Raw genomic sequence first — 17,118 nt, 5'->3', positions numbered from 1 at the left:
CACTTTCAGCTGTAGTCAGAATGTCGTTGAGCAAAACTGCCACTTGTCATCGCTAACGAGTTCCAACTTCCTTCAAAGCAGAGGTCAACAACCCTTCGTACGAGTCTCACTTATGAATCGTGAACTGATTACTCATGTCACGTCAAGTGGCAAACTACATGTTTCCAATGTTGTATTTAATTAAAATAATAACTGCTTGTGTTTAGTTTAATGCAAACAGTTTTAAGCATTGCAAGTATTGTGATTTATTAGTTGGTTTAAATTAAACTGCTGGGGCAGAATTCATGCTTTTGTTTCACTAAAAATATTGATGGGGAGTTTTCCATTAGTGCATTTTTAATCATATAGTCTTAACGCAACAAGTAGCATTTCACTGGCACGTAGCTGTTGCATTCGTACAGATTGTTTAAATAACGACGACAAAACTTAAAGTAGGTACTGGCATTTGGCAAAATCTAATCAACACAAGCTGCAAGCATGCAACCATGTCTTTGTCTTTCTAAGACCCACCCAACTATAAGGAACAAGAATTCCTATAATAATGTCAAGCAATGTTAAATGTTTTAAAATATTTTTTTGCAGTTACGCTCCAGCCGTTTTATTTTAAGTTGGTTACGCTATTCTGCTACAATATACAGTAATTTCATTTTTGTATGTTTGTCAGCAATTGCGAGTCACTGCGTGTACTGTTCCAAGATAAGATTACATGTGTTTTTGCTTACGCATGGTATTAAGTATCAAGGTTACCGCGATAAGAGCTTACTGCATGTCAACATACGCATTTTTGCGAAAAACAGTTTGGGAAGATCTATTACGGCTTGAAATACTTTTTCGAACAGAATTTGTATCTGTTTTAAACCCAGCTTAGGGCATTCGATTTATATTATACCCTATTTATCAAAGGCAAATTAACTGAGCTATAACTTTGCTTTTGGACTAAACTTTTTCATTTTTTTTTGTTTCAGAAACTGTGATAAAATGATCGTTTTTTTATGTCCACCTAACTACTGAAAATTTTGGTCTGAACAATGTTTATTTAAATTAAATTGAAAGAAATCTGCTTTGCACACAAAATTAGATTGATAGAAGGATTATAAACGTGAGTGTGGAAGTTTTCTCCACACGAAGGGTTTAATTCTTGAAACAAACGACTCACCAGGACAGAGAATAACATTTGAGAAATGTGGGTGTGTTTAACAAATAGTGAAAGAGATTCTTAAAACTAAAATCAAATTATACATAGCTTAACTTGAATAGTCTTCCACAACTGGTAGATGTTAAACACAAAATCTACTTTATTTAAGAATACAAACAAGGCCTTTAACTTTACTTTCACCAAAGAACTGTAAATCACATTTGCGTTTTTTTCCACATCTGCAATTTCAAATAAAAATAGAAGTGAGTCACAATCTTGGTGTTTTGCAACAGTTTTTTTTCAATGAATGTTCGGCTAGTTCAGTGTTATCCCTATTCTTAGTGATGTTACTGATTGGTGGTTCAAATCCCTGGCAACTTTCTAGTGATCAATGTGACAGCTTTGTTGCCATATTTTATAATACACAATCCCTGACAAAATTTATCTAAGTTGCGTTAACCCAGTGGTTCTCAAACTTTTTCGTTATTTTCTCTAAACGGTCTCTTTGCCATTATTTCGAGGGCTTGTGTCCTTAAGCCGGAATGTGTTTTTTCAGAAAAGGGAAATTTGATTGCATGATTTTGGCTAGTTACGGTGTGTAAAATTCTGCATAACATTGATCCGTATCTGACATTACAGACAAGACAAAAACATTACCATTGTGCGCGAACAATTGCGTTTTTGTTAGTTGGCATGCAATAAAGCCTATTGTTTGGCAATTGAGACGATCGATTCTCATTTTCACTTTGATTTAAACTTATTTAGTTGCACAAACTGACGTTAAATTACCGTAGAATATAGAAATTACAACCTGCACTGATTATGACAACAGGGATTGTCGAAACGTCTGAACGATGTAGGCTTATGTTTAGTTAAGTTTATTAGGCTAAGCTTACTACTCTCACTATCCTTGAAATAATAAGCATATATATCGCGGGTCGCCAGCCTTTGACACTAAAAACTATTCGGACCAATTTCAATTTCTGTATTTAACGCGTATTGTGAGACAACTAGTAACAAACAGGTATTTTTACGCTCGGACACACACTGCAAAACGAAACATTAAACTTGTGCGTTAACCTGTGCGCCGCTAGTTTACCTCTTGCAGTTTCATGGTATAGACGCGGTTGTAGCGTCTATAACTACTAGAATAACTACTAGAATTTTTCTCCGTTGGTACATTAATTTCATAGCATATTTATATTTTTTCTGAAACCTGACTTTTGAGTACATTTTAACATTTCTCCCTGACGCAGATTTAAACACTAAATTCCTTGACAATCCTGACGTATGGCAGCCCTAACTTAGTTTAAAACATAACCAAATCAAAAGTTCTTGGACAACATACTTTACTTAAAGTGATGGTTTTAAACGTAATGTGTATTTACACAAGCGTAATTATATGGTAAAAATCAGATCAAGTACAACATGATTGAATAAATCAACTGCAACAACTTTTTGTTGCATATTTGCTAAAGTTTATTTTTGTTGTGTTTATTCAACGATCTCGATCACTCTGTCGCCTTCTTCATCGGCACCAGCTTTGTGTTTAACAACTAAGTCAGATGAGCGATTGGTAGATGCTCGTACGGAGGATAATTTCTCCAACAGCCATTTCTTTGCCTTGGCAAGTTGGTCTTCTAATACTTTTGAGTATAGCAAGGGATTTAGGGCGCTGTTGATTGGAAGCAACAGACAAGCACTTAACACGTAAGCATCTGATGACATCTTGATTCCTCCAATACTCAAAAATCCCAAAACACAAATTGGAATCCAGCAACAGAAATCGGTCAAAATTAATCTTGAAATTCTCTTCTGCATCTTGGAACTGACATCATTGCTCCTGGATCCTTTCATCCGATTGCTCTGTTTGTAGATTAAAACATATGCAACCACCATGTAGATGAACATAAAGAAGTTGATTGTAATGAGGAAGGTGGAATATTCCCAAGCAAATTCACTGGTTGTGGCAAAGTAACGTGGCATACAAACGCTTGTTTCTCCATAATATCCAAACTCTCCTTTCATTGGGTTGCGAGGAAATGTTTTCTTAACAGTTTGTTTCACATCATTCCAACTCTCCGGTTCCACACCAGTAATCCTTTCCGCAAGAAGGGACATGTTTTTCCGTGAGACGAAGTCATTTCCATAAATGTTGTTTGGAAACCAGACATCAGTTGTGAAATATCCTGAAGTATATTTCAGTAAAGGAAGAGTTGCCAAAACAACAGCTGAAATCCAGCAAAACAATTCAGCAAGTAAAACTGTAAGCACACCTACATTTCGAATTGCAAATGGTTTGAAGGCTGATACAAGGCGAAAAGTGGTCATTGCTTTCATGGTAAGGGCTGATCCTTCAGAAGAAACAACTGCAAGTGCTCCAATTCCCGAACACAAACTACTTGATCTCCATTTCTTATCAAACAAACAATACGAGCCAGAAAATTGAGTTCCTTGGACTATAACTACAAATAGATAAATTCCCATGAGGAAATCTGAACAACAAAGGTTTAGAATAAAAACGCTTGTGTTAATGAAAACGTTTTGATTTCTGTCTGCGTTCCATAAGCTGTGAGCAGTTGCAACAAACACAAACAAATTTCCCCCAAAAGCTAACACAGCTGATATCCAGAAAATCGCCCGATATATTGGATTGGCAATCATTTCGTTGACGTCTGCAAATGCGTCCCCAGCCAAGTTCACGCATTCATCACTTCCGTCAGAACAATCCAGAATTCCATTCTGCACCAGTTTTAATTCAACCGACAAAGGTTGTTTATTTGTGCAATAAAACCTTATATGTTCACATTGACATCGGATTTCATCAGATTCATTGTCGCAGTCGATAATTCCGTCACAAACAATTTCTTTATCAATGGAAATTACGTCTTTGCTTTTGCAATAAAAACGAGTTTTGTTACAAAGTGCTGTCAATTCGTCTGAGCCATCGTCGCAATCGGCTTTTCCGTCACACACCTCAGTGCTTTTTATGTTGATCTCTCCTTTTGAGAAACAATAAAACATATTGGGACAATTCACTTCGCCATATAACCCCAGGTTGTCCTCAACTTTTCCATCACATATTGAGTTCAACAAAACTTTGGCTTCATATCCGAAAACTAGCCAAGTCTGAAATTCTCTTCTTAATACTTGATTGTCTATTTTTGCACATCTAAATATTTCGTCAAGCCCGAGGCCTTCAACGATTTCTGGTGGACACTGACTTTGTTCCAAATTATTTTTTAATGGAGAAGAACAGTATTTCATGTTTATTTGATCAACACATTCCACGCTTGGGTTACACAACTTTCCACTATGATCCGAACATACAGATTCATTATGGCAATGCATCTGATTTGATGGACAAGCACCCCTTATATTATCGCACAAACTTTGATTCAAACACAAACACTCATCTGACATATCGAAGCAATCCACTATACCGTCACAAACTTGTTTCGGTGATATGATCAACTTTTTATCCAAGCACTGAAAACATCTAAACTCTCCACTTTTAAAACAAAGATCAGATTTATCAGAACATTGAGCCACTGAATCGTAAACGTTGGTTTGAGGCAAAACACAAAGACCACTTCTCGATGATCCAGAGCATTTAAATCCAAATCCTGACTTGATTTCGTCGCTTTTGTCACTACAACTACTAACTGAGTCACAAAAATGATTTCCAGAAATTATTTTTTGGTTTTCACACATAAAAATATTTTGACAGAATCTTTCTGTATTTGTGCAGTTGGAAGAGATACAAATAACATTTTTGCTTCTACAACTGTTAATGTTATCAGCACACGATGGTTGGATTACTGTGTTGCACTCTGCTGGAACTGTGGAATGTACAAGATACCTAGCAAGTTGTTCACTCTTACAAGTTATAGCAAACATTGTGCAAGATTGACAAGAGAAGTTGGAAACTGAACATTGCTCGTCACTCCAATCATAGCAATCCTTAATAGTGTCACCCAACCAGCCCATAGGTATGCATCTGCCAGTAGATGGACAATGTTTGTTGCCAGGATCACACGGACATCTTCCGGAAACTCCAGAGCAGTTACATGTGTAATGTGTCTCATCACTACCATCAAAACAGTCACGATTTCCATCACATAATAAAGATCTGTCAATACAACTTCCATCTTTACCGATATCGCATTGCTTCGTGCCAACGCATGTACATTGAAACGTATGAGCTGGACAAGTGCAATTAACCTCATCACTTCCATCGCCACAGTCATCATATCCATTACATTGCTCGTCTTTGTTGATGCAGCTATATACCGCTGTGCAGTTCTTTGTTTTGTAACAATCACATTCAAACTCATGAGCTGGACAAGAGCAATTAATTTCATCACTCCAATCTCCACAGTCAATTTCTTCATCACATTGCCAGTCTTTGCTGATGCAACTATACTCTGTTGTGCAGTTGTTCATTTTGTAACAATCGCATTCAAACATATCAGCTGGACAAGTGCAATTAATTTCATCACTCCAATCTCCACAGTCATTCCTTCCGTCACATTGCGAGTATTTGTAGATGAAACCACTATTGTCAGTTGTGCAATTCTTTATTTTGTAGCAATCGCATTCAAACTTATCAGCCGGACAAGTGCAATTAACTTCATCACTCCAATCGCCACAGTCATTATCTCCATTACATTGCTCGTCCATGTTAATGCAACCATAGCCAGTTGCGCAGTTGCTTGTATTGTAACAATCACATTCAAACTTATGAGCTGAACAAGTAGTGCAATTAAATTCATCGCTCCCATCGCCACAGTTATCAAATCCATTACATTGCTTGTCTTTGTCGATGCAACCGTAATAGTAAATTGCGCAGTTGTTTGTTTTATAACAATCACATTCAAACTTATGAGCTGGACATGTGCAATTAACTTCATCACTCCAATCGCCGCAGTCATTATCTTCATCACATAACCTGTCTTTGTGGATGCAACCACCATTGTCATTTTTGCAGTTGTTTGTTTTGTAACAATCACATTTAAACTTATCGGCTGGACAACTAGTGCAATTTACTTCGTCACTCCCATCCAAACAATCTATCCTTCTATCACATATTTTCCACTTCTCGACGCACCCGAGAACACCTTTACAAGTAGTGTTGATGCAGTCACACTGAAACCTGTCTTTAGGACAAATGTTACTTAACTCGTCACTCCAATCTCCACATTGGTTGAACTTGTCATTTACATGAGACATCTCAATACATCCTGGTTTGTTCCCACATCGACCAAACTCGTGACAAGCACATTCGAACATTGAAGAAGGGCAGGTGCAGTTGGGACTGTGGTACGGTTTCTCGCACGCCAGGAGATTTTCTGGTTTTGTGGAGAAAATTGCAAAAATAAGTTTTACACAAAAGTCAAAAATTGAAACGTTGAAAAACCTTTAGAAATTTAATTTGCTACAACGATGTGTCGTTAACTATAGCAATGATTTAAACCCGTGAAACTTACTTGGATAAGGTCGAGCAGCGAAAGTGAGATCCTCGATGGACATTCACCTTCCGTGCATCGGACAGAAATCGATAGAAACAATAGCAACAGCAGCATGCTTATGATTTGTATACCTTAGCTGCAGTGGAAAATACACAGTCAGGTGATTTGATTTACTTCAGCTCAAGAATAAAAAAAGGAAATTGACTTAAACGTTACCTTTTGTTTACTTATACTTGTATAAATACTTCGTTTTGTAGTCAGCACCAAGCGAAACAACTGTACCTAACTAATCGCTAAAGCACACCACACTGCAAGTCAGTATTCGCATCAAACAAACAGTTCACCACATTACAAATCACAAGGGAGAAGCGACGCCTGGCATTCAAAAAGTTAGGTAGGGTATGTGTTACCCTGCTCAGTGCGGCATTAAGAACAATTTTCCTCTCGCTAAGTTTTTCAGTTGGTTAAAAAATGGCAGAAGCTGTTTGAATTTCTCACGTTCAGACGCCAGTAATATTTCCTATCTGAACAAATTTCGTGTCTGCACGCTGATTATAAATATACTGGAATCCATATAATCCCCTTCCTAGCTTACTTCCTGATTGCTATTATTGACAAGCAAAGCACTGCAGCACAAACTGGGAATTACCCCGTTGGATACCCAGAGAATTCCTTCCGGGTCAACGTTCGCTTAGAGCCTTAGACTGTGATGTCATTGTTTACCGCAGACAAGCAAATACAAACTAGTATAGCACTGGAGAAAATATATCCGCATTACAAGAAGAATAAGCCAAAAATCAGTTTTAAGATATTGCTTCAACAAAAATTAAACAGCGTATTTATCTGGTCGTCAAAATCACATCTGCTTCTGTCGATTTTCCAATGTTGATGCAAAGCGTAGTATTAGACGTTTTAAAAATACGCATAAACAAAGTGGGCTACTGTCTTTGATAAGGGTATGAAAGCAAATTATGGTGCAAATAACAAAGTGTTTCGGTATTTCGTGTGTAGTGTTACCTTTTTAGTTGACGTTGAATGTTCAATAACCCCCTTCTAATCTTGTTTTCTGATAGATATTATTTGAGAAGCAATTCAAAACCCAGTGTATAAACCCTAGGCCAAACAGAATCAATCGTTGTACACAATAGTTTCATGGAACATATATTTCACCAAAACGTTTTTTCATCTTCAGTTCTGTAAGCGAATACAATACTGTTAGAAACGCATAGTAAAACAGTAAAAACAATAAAATACTAAAACAAGCTGCCAGTATAACATGCAACTGGTGAAGAAACTTTCGAGAGTGAACGCCGAACTGTTTACTATCGGACTGTCAAGTCTGCTGCAGGTGTGTTGCAAAACAGAAAAAGATAAGACAGTAATTAGGTTGAGGGGAATGCGTGGAAAACGAATTTAGCGAACACGCGGTAGTATCATGCGCTGTATGTTTATTTTGCCGTTAATCAACCCCAACCACTTTGCTTCGGCCATATCTAAATTTTGTAGCACAGGTTGTTCTGCAATATGACCGAAAAACACTGTGCGATGTTTGTTTTTTTAACGAGCGCAGACATATGCTTCTGTTCGTAATGGCGAAAAAGCGCAGCTTTGTCATCCTTGTGTTGGTGCTATGTGATGGCAAATCTTTTCCATGCTGCGCGATGACTACGCCACCTTGTTGTAAACGTATTTTTCGTTTGGCCAACGTATCTTTCGCAACAAAGCGTGCATGTCTCAATGTAAATACCGTGGCTGTTGCAATCCAGGCATATTTGAGAAGCAATGCACCGAAGCACGAACTGGGAATTACCCCGTTGAGTGTACAAGTAATCCTTCCTGGGTCAACGTTCGCTTGTGATGTCATTTGTTTACCGCAGACGAAAAATTAATAAAATAAATAACTTACAAACTGTTATGGTACTGACGTAAATATAACCACGTTACAAGGAAAATGCAATTAAAATCGGTATTAAGGTGTTGCTACCACTAAAAATAAACAATTTTTTTTTGGTTGTAAAAATCACATATGTCTTGGGTGAATTGGATGCAAAGAGTGCGCTTCTGACGATTTTCCAATGTTGTCAAAGCGTAGTAATAGACGTGTTTATCAGGCGCAGTGGGGTGCTGTCATTAATAGAGATGTAAAAGCAAATTATGGTACAGAGTAGGTGTCAAGTTTCATAATAGACGTGCTTCACAACCAGTTTGTTGTGAAACAATACTTGGTATGGCGCAGTATAATTGTAAACCAAAAATTCTTTAAAAATATCAAGATAGTTTACCACAACCAATTTAACAACGCAACATTAAACGGACAATTAGAGCAACTGTGCTCATTAAAACAAACACAAATATCTAATTAAACATTAACTGGTGCATGTAACAAAGTGTTTGCTGTGTTTTGTTACGTTCTTTTTAGTTGGCATGTGTGTTTCGAAAATTCTGTACGCTTATGAACATAATGGAGTCTGTTTGACATTATTCGGGAAGCAATGCACAAAAGCACGAACCGGGAATTACCACGTTGGGTGCACAGAGAATTCCTTCCTGGATCAACGTTCGCGTAGACTGTGATTTCATTTGTTCACCGCAGACCAAAATTAATAAATAAAAATACAAACTGTTATTGCACTGTAGTAAATATATCCGCGTTACAAGGAAAATAAAAATAAAATTGGTATTGAGTTGCTTCAACTTGAAACAAACAGTTTTTAAGTGGTCGCAAAAAAACTACATTTGTCTTGGGTTAATTGGATGCAAAATGGGCGTTTTTGTCGATTTTTAATGTTGATACAAAGCGTAATAATAGACGTGCTTACAGGGCGCATGAAACAAAGAGCAATAAGATTAATTTATTTCGCTTGATGCAAAACAATTGCACTAAAACAATCACCAAGCCGGAAACAACTGCACAAAGTGAAAACGTTATAGGGGGGAAATATGCTGCGGGCACAATCGGTGGATAATGGGTAAACGCGTTGTAGTTACATCGTATTATAAGGCGTAATGTGACTAGAGCTCACAAGAAAGTGAGTATGTGGAGCGCAGTGAGTATAACACGAATGGGGGCGGGGGGATGGGGGAGCCGCCGCCGGATAGTTTCAAGCGCGGGAAAGAAGAACACTTTACAAAAGTCTACATTTCTAGTTCACTTTAAACTAATAGCCAGATGTTATTATTGATCAAAGCGTTTCTGATATAGCAATGCACTGAACCACGAACTGGAAATTACCTCGTTGAGTGCACACAAATTTCCTTTGTCGGCCAAAGTTCGCTTAACGTTCGCAGTGATGTCATTCGTTTACCACAGAAAAAAATGACCAAAAGAAAATACAAACTGGTATGGCAATGGTGCAAATATATATTCGCGTCACAAACAGCGTACAATTAGTTCGAAAACAGGAACTATAATGTCCCCTTAATCTTTAGTTTCTATCGTATCTTTAGGAAATCTTTTACACTGTCTAATATTTTATGTCATGAATACGGTGTAGCTGCATTTCGTTTAGTCATGATCCAACAAAACAAAAAACTAAAAATTTCGTTTACAAGCAAAGCATCAATACAAATCGATTGGTAGCCGATTAGCAAACACATTAGAAATCGTCCCAATAGTAAGTTTTGTAGCAACAACGTTAGAATTGAATACGAGATAATTCGTCAAACCTATTTAAAGCTTCGCCAATTTTGCCAATACGAACCCAACGTACCTTAATATTAATGACATAAAACCAAACATCACACAAGCTGGCAGATGTCGTCTCATTTCTACGTTGTGCTTCATAATGTAAAAAGAAATTGTTGAGAGTTTGATTTCCTTTTTTTTAATCTTTTAAATCTGTTTTTGATCGGTATGATTTTACCTATAAATATCAAAGACGCAAAATACCCGAAAACAATGTTTTGTTTCAATATTCGCTCACCTGAAAGTAGAAATAGTCGAAGCAGTGATCAAAATTTCCCACCGCAAACAGAGCAAAGAAAGGATGCATTGTTCGATTGGATCGCATCATGTTGCCAAGGTCACATCTTTATAGTTGAATAGAAACGTTAAAATTAAGAACGGAAAAAAAAGTTCTCAGAGTTACCCGAAATCTAAACCAGTGCTTGTCAACCTTTTTTAAAGTGGAACACCATTTTAACGTTTACTTGAATATTGTACACCCCGGTCAAAAAAACTTGTAAGTAATAGTAAGTAATTTATTTTTTTGCGCTGTTTAAGCGGCAGGGTGGCGAAAGACCCTAAGGTCACCTTGTCAGCCACCCTTGATTTCAAAACAGGCAATCAAATGAATAAACAAAACAGAAAACATACAAAGGTAAGAAAATAATCACCCATCGGAAAAATTTGCCTATTTACATTTAAGCAAAGAACAAAAACGAAAAAGAGATGGATCGACAAGCAAGTGTACTACAAAATGTACAGAAGAAACGAAAAAGGGCACGGGACGAAAAAGACGATTGTGGTAGGAAAACCAGAGTAAAAAAGATCAGCTAACAACGAACTACGATAGCAAAAACCGGTGACAAATGGGGAAAAATACGCATAGAACAAAAAACAATGTGTGTGATGTGATTATGAAAAGAAGTACAGGTGAAAGAATGATAAACAAACCGAAAGCACATAAGGAAATGAAAAAGGAAAGCAGATAAACAGATGACGAAGGAACAGAAAAAAAGAGGAAAAATTGATAAAAAACTGCTAACCGTAACTTTATATGATGGACTGAAAAACAACATTGCAGTAGAGAACTTAAGTAAGCAAAGTGTAAACAAAAATAGAATGCGTTTAGATAAATAATAAACAAACCGAAAATATGTGAGGAAATGAAATACGATGACGAAAGAAAAAAAGAAATACGATGACAAGAGCACGCAGATGAAAAGAAAAAAATTGCATTGCAGTAGCGAACTAAGTAAAGCGAAATGTATACAAAAAGTAGAAAGCGGGTGGATAAATAGTTAACGAACCGAAAATAGGCTGCGTGAGGAAATAAAAAACAAAAACGATGACGAGAGAACAGATGAAAATAAATAAGACACCGAAAAACACGAGCTGAAAAGATGACATCGTTGCAGCCAATTTAAAATAAGCAAACTGTAAACAAAAAATAAACAAACTGTAAACAAAAAATAAACAAACTGTAAACGAAAAATAAGCAATGTTTGCAACAGGATTCTTCTGCCGCATGGGATTTTTTTTCAAAACAACATGTGCGTTTTTGTCAAGGGCGTATTTGTCAACAAGTTTATTGTATGATACTGCGCTTTGCATGGGAGACAAATTTTGAGTACCCAAGTGTTTTTGCGGAATTTGGAGCTTGGGCCCAAAGATTAATTGCAAAGTATTGTAGGCATTTGAGACCTGAGTTTGTTTGTACCTGCGGATGATGATAGTTTTGGAATTTGGTTTGCCTGGTGTTGTGATCGTGGACTTGGGATGTTGGTATAAAATATTGGTTGAACACCGAAGGCAGAAGGTGTTTATCAAATTTGTACATAAATTTATATATTTCCAAATGAAGCATGTCATTAATGTCAAGTATCCGTAGGTCTTTATATATTGGCTGCATGTGTGTTCTGATGTCAGTGTTACTTATGAGTCTTATTGCCTTATTTTGCAGTACTTGAATATGGGCCAAATTGGTAGGATAAGCACGTCCCCAGTTTAACACACAATATTGAAGGTGTGGATGAATCAACGCATAGTACAGAGTTAAAAGTGTAGGTTTGTTGACAAAAGTTTTTATTTTAGCAATTATCCCAATTGACCTAGCTATTTTTGATGATATGCATGATATATGATTTTTCCATGTAAGTTTATCATCTATATAAAGTCCAAGGTATTTGGTGACATTAGTCCTTAAAATTGGTTGGTTATTCATTGTAACCAAAAATTGTAGTGGATCAGGTGGACGAGTATTATGAAATAACATAAAATTGGTTTTCTGGTAATTAATTGATAGCTTATTACACCGCATCCAAATGTCTGCTCCTGTAATTCCGCATTGAATTTTGTTGTTTAGGCTTGTTAGTGAGCTGTCAGACTGAAAGATTTTGTGTCATCTGCGAATAATCTGCATAGGAGGGGACTGGATAGTGGTAGATCATTGACATATATTTGAAACAATAGTGGTGATAAAATGCTGCCCTGAGGTAATCCGTGTGATGGTGTGCATGCATTTGATAAAGTGTTGTTGACTTTTGTGTGTTGTTTTCTATTGGTCACATAACTCATGAGCAAATCTAACGGCCCACCACGTATACCATAATGTTGTAATTTGTGCTTTAAAATACCATGATCGATTGTGTCAAATGCCTTGGAGAGGTCCATGAATATAGTGCAATGGTATTGTTTATGGTCTAAGCTATGCAAAATATTTTCATAAAGGTCAGCTGTTAGTAGGTCTGTTGAGTGTTGTCGACCAAACCCAAATTGGTGCTCAGAGATGGCATTATGTTTTTCAATAAATTTTGTCAATGGAGCTAGTAAAAGTTTTTCAAATATTTTACAGAAAATGGGAGTTATGGAGATTGGCCGAAAGTCTGAACATGTGGTCGGATTTTTATTTTTGGGTATTGGTGTGATGTGACTAATTTTTAAACATTTGGGAATATATGACAACATTATGCATTCATTATATAAGTCTGTTAAATATGGTGTGATGACTTCATTTGCCATTTTTATAAACCGAATTGGAATGTGATGTGGACCTTGTGATTTTTTGTCAGCTAAAAGTTGAATTTGTCTCTGTACATCAATGTTGATTATGGGTGGCAGAAAAAAGGAATTTGGACATGGCTGTTTTAAAAATTTTGTAAAATGTTCTTGTGTGGGTGTGATTTTTTGTGCCAGTGTCTGACCTACTGCTGCAAAATGTTTGTTCATGTGTTGTGCTATTTTCAGGCTGTCTGTGATTTTGCTACCATTGTTAGTTATCTGATTAATGACTGTTTTATTTGTTGTGTTATTAATTATTTCTTTTATAGTTTTCCATGTTTGTGTGGAAGTTGCACTGTGTTTTAGCTGTGTGTGGTAATATTCCTGCTTTGCCACCCTTTTAACACGGTTCAATATGTTGCTGTAGGTTTTGTATTTTTGAATTTTTGTAATGCTTTTAGTTTTTTAGCATTCTCTAAACATTTTGTTTTTGATTTTTATTGACCTTAGGATTGCTTTTGAAATCCATGGTTTTTGTTTAAGTTTGTTTTCTTTTCTTGACAAGGGGCGCAGTGGTGCATGATCATGCAAGGTTTTAGCAAAAATGTTAATGAAAGAGGTGAATTTGTTTTCTAGATCTGTGATGTTTGTACTCTCTGATTGTTGTAATTCAAACAACAACCGGAGGTCCAGATCTGTCAAAAAGTTTTCAATGTTAAAGTTTTTTAATGAGCGAGTGTATGATAAAACTGGCTTGGTATGAAGTGTCTGTGTGGAGGTAATTGATAAAATAATTGGTAGATGATCTGATATGTCAAACTTTATAATTGCAGGAGATACCATATGTCTAGTGTTTGTGTAAAAGTGATCAAGTATTGATGGCTGACTAAAAGGCCCATATCTGGTTGGTTTGTCGATTGGTATGTTGCAGCCAGTACTGTGAATTGTGTTAATGTAGTTTTTTATTTTCGGTATGCAGCTGACATTTTGCAAATTTATGTTGATGTCCCCTCCTATGTAGTATGTGAAATTGTTTTGTTGAATTTGGTCCAAACGCTTTGCAAAGCCAATTTCAAAATCTGAAAAGTCAAAATTAGGGTGACGGTATATGACACCTATGATAATGGTGCTATTGTTCCTATTCTTAGTTTCCAGCCATAAATCTTCGCATTGATTAACGGTGGGAATATGCAAATCGTTTCTTAATTTTATTGAAATGTCTTTGTTGACATATATACCAACACCTTCTGCCTTCGTAGTGGAGTCAGAATGAAAAAAACAATATCCGTTTATGTCAAAATTAAATGGGGCTTGGCTTATGTTTATTCTAGTTTCTGACAATAGAATAAAGTTTGGTTGAATTTTCATTTCTGCTAGTAACTCCTCAAGTTTGTGCTTGTTTTTGTTTAGGCTCCGTATATTGCAGTGCAGGATTGTCAGTGTTTTATCTGTTTGTGTTTCAGTTGATCGATTTAATGCTCCTATTGATTCAACTTTACATTGTCCCATGTTTTCAAATGATTCATTTCTTATTTTATCACAATCAGTATTGTTTTGTGTAATATTTTTTTTTTCCGGAATCCATTGCATATTTACTTGACACACAAAAACCACATAAACATTAAACCCAAAACAAACTTATCTTTCATAGATTTGTTGTACTGTATTCCAATCAATTTCAAGTCCAGTTTTCAGAAGGTCTTCTGGCGAGTCAATTTGCAGCCACTTTCCATTCACTTTTATACTGATTCTACCATATGAACTGCCAGTTGCTTCCACTGCTGGGGTTTGTTTCAGGTAATACCAGCGGCGGCTTAAAATTCCCACCACAACATTACAGATAACTTTCATGATACTTATTTTTTATTCTAAAGTATAATTTTTATAAGTAAAATTTCCGCCTTGATCGGAATTTTTTTCATTTTTTTAAAAAAATTATGGCATTAATATGTTATCTATGGTGGAACTGCAGCTCCAGTTTCATGACTAATCGTGACGTTTCATGACGTTTTGCACTTGTGCGCATGCGCACTTGGGAAAGCTACATGCCGGGCGAAATAGGCGACAGGGTGCTGCGGCTCGCGCAGCTCCACCAATCACGCAGCGTGTGAACCGGCCTGTAGTTCAGTGTTGTCTGTTCCGGGTTTACTGTGCTACAAAACCAAACCCGTTTGCTATATTCTTAAGTTCGACTGTGAGTACAGTTAAATAATTGTTTTGTCATCTTTTAATTTATTGTTTGAAGGTTAGTCGTGGCTTTTTTAAGATGACTGTAAGTGGGCTTTAGTTTTTGCAGTGATCATTGAATTAAAAAGGGTGAAAAAAAGTGTATCTACCCAAAAAAGTGTATCTACTTAAAAAGTGTATCTACCACCTTGAAAAAGAAAAAAAGGTCATCTAACCGTTTGAAAAGTCACGATTAACCTTTATAATAAAAACCTGAATAAAAAGTTAAGAAAACTGGGATAAAACATCCGCTATTCCTAATATGTCATGCAGGAATAAGCAACCACAAGAACTACTCAGTTTTAGTTTTGAATGCTAACAAAGAAAAAATAGCTTTGTGACTGTGAAGTTAAATGCCTTACTGAAATTTAGGCAATATTAAATGCAGAACAAAAAATTGCACAAGCAACAGGAATTTTGAAATATCTTAGTGATGACAATTTCAAGTTTTGGTTTCTTAACACACCATGTGGACAGTATTTGCAGCCAAGTGCAATCTTGTGTATTGATATAATGGACATGTACTGTTTCTCTAAACAGTAACTGCTAAATTGCTTCACAGGAAATTTTTCTCAAGAATGAACATTCTACAGGGGAGATAGTAGTTACCACCAAGCATATCCTGTTGTTAGAAAAGTTACTGAAACTTTTAAAAAGAAAAGTCAGTTAGCCAGCAATTTCCATGAGTCTCTCAAAGGCATAACGGTTCTTGTCAACACTAAAAAGGATGCAAACTTTTCTAAGGAACACCATTATTTCCAAAAAGACTTGCACTTGCAGTGATAGCACTAAATAGAAGAAAAAAAAACAGTTTCTTAGTTGTCATTTGGAAATCAAGGAAGAAGCTATCCATTATTTTGCTCAAACTATAACTTTATGATTCATTTAAGTTGTAAAATAGAAGCACAAGGTTCAATACTATGTTTTAAATTTAAGTGAGAGTGTTGTAATTTTCAAAGCTTGGAGAGTTTTGCACTTCAAAAAAAGGAATTATAAGCTACTTGCCACCAAATAAAGCAGCAAGTATAGCAGTTAAGAGCCTTAAAAACAATTAATAGTTGTACACAAAAGTTAAGTAAAGATGTTAAATAAAATAAACAAGTTCTGACACAAATGTAATGTGGTCGTTAAATTTATCAGTTATGATACAAATTAAAAGCTTTATGGCTAGTTTTTTTGTGGCAATTATAATCTGTGAAGTGTCATAGAATATGTTGAAGATGCTGACTGTGGCTATAAGTTACCTAAATGATACATGACCATATTAATGACTGAATAGCAAGTGTGTTAGTTAGTAGTCATTGTTATAACCAGTTTTACTTTAATGTTGTCCAACTGAAATACTTCGATCTTTTTCGACTCATTTATTAATATTTTTTTCCATGTACTGTTGTTGTGTTTTACCGTATTTATAACCGCTTCGTTTCGAGTCTGTGTCACGTGTGTTTTTGTGCCACTTTTTTCGTGCATGTTATTAAGTTTAGTCCGTCGCTGTGCAAGTAAACAAAATTCCCCCATGATACCGTCTGCGGTTTACACTCGTGTACATTATTGCGTAACAAACATTACGTCACAATGGAGTTGCCGATTAAGATTTGTATTACTTGTTTTTGTACACAAAACAA

The 17,118-nt window shown here is 36.1% G+C and overlaps 1 long non-coding RNA gene across 2 annotated transcripts; it reads left to right on the top strand.

The window, feature by feature from the left end:
• Positions 1 to 11,042: 11,042 nt before the first annotated feature.
• On the top strand, positions 11,043 to 13,628 carry LOC145217402 (uncharacterized). 2 transcript variants are annotated; one of them, XR_013857383.1, is made up of 3 exons: positions 11,043 to 12,086; positions 12,231 to 12,334; positions 12,633 to 13,628. It is a non-coding gene; the product is annotated as an uncharacterized LOC145217402 (long non-coding RNA). The 2 variants fall into 2 exon arrangements; XR_013857382.1 differs by having other exon boundaries at positions 12,231 to 12,330; positions 12,633 to 13,627.
• The last annotated feature ends 3,490 nt before the right edge of the window (positions 13,629 to 17,118 follow it).

The sequence above is a fragment of the Phallusia mammillata genome, chromosome 3 (genome assembly GCF_965637545.1).
Source record: "Phallusia mammillata chromosome 3, kaPhaMamm4.hap1.1, whole genome shotgun sequence".
Lineage (NCBI taxonomy): Eukaryota > Metazoa > Chordata > Ascidiacea > Phlebobranchia > Ascidiidae > Phallusia > Phallusia mammillata.
This window is presented reverse-complemented; position numbering and strand designations above follow the sequence as displayed.